The 3,158-nt window shown below is 39.4% G+C and overlaps 1 pseudogene; it reads right to left on the bottom strand.

Annotated features, from left to right (window-relative positions):
- Nucleotides 1–596: 596 nt before the first annotated feature.
- LOC149405099 (gibberellin receptor GID1A pseudogene) lies at nucleotides 597–2,429 on the bottom strand (annotated as a pseudogene).
- Nucleotides 2,430–3,158: the final 729 nt, after the last annotated feature.

Genomic DNA, 3,158 nt, shown 5'->3' on the forward strand with positions numbered 1-3,158 from the left:
AAGAACATCACAACCACCATCATCCCAGCCTTCTCAAGCTCAGCCACCATCATCACAGCCTTCTCAACCTCAGCCACCGCCATCACAGCCTTCTCAACCTCAGCCACCGCCATCACAGCCTTCCTAAGCTACACAGCCACCACGACCGTCACCGCCTTCGAGTCAAGCTACACAGCCATTAAGGGTGAGGGTACTACTGAATTTTGATATTCTTAATTTTTTTTTTGTTCTCATTCCATGTGTCTTTTTATTGTACAGAGAAGCCCGAGATTTAGGAGTCACAACATAAGACAAGATCTCATGAGGCCGCGAGGTTTATTCAAGTAGATGGTTTATTCAAAACAAGTATCTCATGAGGCCGAGATTTTTTGGGTTGCAGATTGTTTATGTCTGTATTAAGGTTTCTTTTGGTTTCTTTTGATGAACTGATGTTTATGAATGGTTTATGTACTTGGTTAAAACAGATTCTACTTTTGGTTTATGACTGGTTTATGTACTTGGTTGGTATATGAATGATTAAAACAGATTGACATCTTATTGACTCTAAATTATGTTGTTTGATATTATTTTGTCCGTTGATTATTTTGTCTGTTGATTTAACGATCATTTTTTCCAAGAATCTGTATAAAAAATTGATAGTTTAAATCAACTGAAAATATCACTTACTAAAAGTGAGAAATAAACCAACTGACATTACTTGAGCATTTGAATCCAGAATACCAGACAACATTACACTTTCATTATCAGTTACAAAACAACTTACATCACAAAACCTGCATCACAATTTACTTGAACAAAAGTACAACCACAAACAGTAATATAACCATGGCCAACATCTTAATCTGTTTTAGATCTTTCGATTATAAAATTCTTTCTTTCACTGCACAGCTTTGGTGGTCGTGAAATTCTTCTGTTACCAAGTTCGACTTCGTCCTCTCAAATGCATTAATTCTCTTAAACAGTCCGGGAATAATCGTTGTTGATCTTGCGCACATTGGAGGGTCTAGCCATTCATGAAATCCATAGCCAGGCTCTGTTTTATGCTGGTAATTTTCAAAATATTTAGAGTCGGCAATTTCACAAACACAGAAAGAAAAAAATTGAAAATCCCTAAATTGAAAACCTCACCTTATACCCGGGGCATCCATAAAATCTTCGACCCGGGTTTTCAGTCGTCCACGACGTGCGTTCGACCCCAGTATCGCTGCAGAAACACACCGGAGGTCGTCGCCGCCCACTCGACCCATCGACCTCTACGCGAGATTTCCTTGACGAAGAAGACAGAGAGGATTCCATGACACTCCAAGCTTGTCGCGGTTGTCTCCAAGCTTGTCGCGGTTGTCGCCCACTCGACCCACTGAACTATGGAATTAAACGATTTGGGATTTTAGGGTTTTATCAAGGGATTTGATTTTCTCGATTTGGGATTACACGACCATATAAAAGAGAATATGATTTACAAGAAGAGGAAACCATTAAAACATGGGCAAAATGGTAATTACCCTAGTCGATCAAGCCACGTCAACATAGTTCTGTCTAAATAGACGATAAATTTGACAGAAGGATCAAACGTGATTTTCTCACATTCAACAGGTATCGATGCTACAGCTTTTTCCGCCGAAGGACCAAGTTGTTACACACGACATAGTTCAGGGACTAAAAATGTCATTAATTCTAAATAAATTACAAAAATCCCCCCTAAACTTAAGGTCGAATCACATACCACCCCCTCAATTTCAATTTTCCACAAAATCAGTGTCTGAATTTTCGTTTTGTTATAGCGTTGCCCCTTCCGTCAATGTTTATCACACTCCGTCAAAATTATGCTGATGTGGAAGTCACATGTGAATTAAAATATGTGCAATTATCAAAATACCCTCACTTACTATTACTATTATTATTATTATTATTATTATTATTATTATTATTATTATTATTATTATTATTATTATTATTATTATTATTAATAAATTAAAAATTTTAAAGAAAAAGGAAAATCTATCTATCGCTCTTTCTTGTCACGACTCATGAACTAGAAACCCTTTCTTCTTCTTCATTGTTTTGGGGTCTTCCTCCTAGCTTGTCCAATACCAGTCCTGATCGACGAGGGTCAGGAAATACTTCTCGTCTAAACGAATCCCCGACTCGATTCGTTCTTTTCCGTTAAACATCGGGTTCAGAAGAATGTTACCAAAAATGTCGATCCCGGACTCGAGCGCTCTGATGGTGACGTGTTGAGCGATGTTCCTGCGGGAGCTATCTCCGGCGAGGTACACGTGGACCTTCTTGGAGTCCTTCCCGCTTTTGAGCCAGAGACGTGAAATGACCCACTCGAGGGCGGCGAAGCCGTCTTCGTAGGTGCACGAGTGGCGATTCTCGGGGGCGCGATGGTAATTCACGGAGATGACGACGACGACACAGCATGTCATAGATCGCGCGGTTGGCCGATGATGATGGGGACGACTCCGGGCTCCACGGGTTTATCGAGGTCCGCCACAGTGGCTCGGTGGTCCTTCGAGGATACTCTTTTTTTTTAATATCGGGGCCTCCTTAACTCTCTCTCTCTCTCTCTCTCTCTCTCTCTCTCTCTCTTTCTCTCTCTCTGGTTGCTCTGTAGATTGTATCTCACATATGCTTGGTTTTCACACAATTTATAGAACGAAAAAAAATTGACTGTGAATTTATCTTGACGGTGTGATTATGTTCAAATCCAGCAACAAAGAAAAAGAAAAAAATATTGCTCCGTGAAGAACTAGGTTTTAGATTTTTTCTTAATGGCTCAATGGAGAGAGAGACAGAGAGAGAGAGAGAGAGAGAGAGAGAGAGAGAGAGAGAGAGTAGTGTTGAAAGCGAATTCAAAACCTGATCTCAGCCATGGCTCCTTGAGTAAAAAAAATTTCTTTTTTATTACTAAAAAAAAAAACCTCAAAAATCACCCCTCTCTATTCTTTTTTAAATAAACCCCCAATTTTCAAAGAAAACTTGTCTCAGATATGATTGCTCGAATACAAACGCCATTTTTTCCCTGAAGCTCAACAGTTTTCCATACATCTTTGTTTCTCTCTTTTTTTTACAGTAATCTTCTTAGCAGTAGTTGAGGAAGAGAGACACGTAGAAAGATACTTGAAATTGAGCGACGAAAGATTTTTTGTTCATTG

The sequence above is a fragment of the Urtica dioica genome, chromosome 2, assembly GCF_054948205.1.
Source record: "Urtica dioica subsp. dioica isolate 48M chromosome 2, U.dioica_male_clone48M_v1_H2, whole genome shotgun sequence".
NCBI classification, from domain to species: Eukaryota; Viridiplantae; Streptophyta; class Magnoliopsida; order Rosales; family Urticaceae; genus Urtica; species Urtica dioica.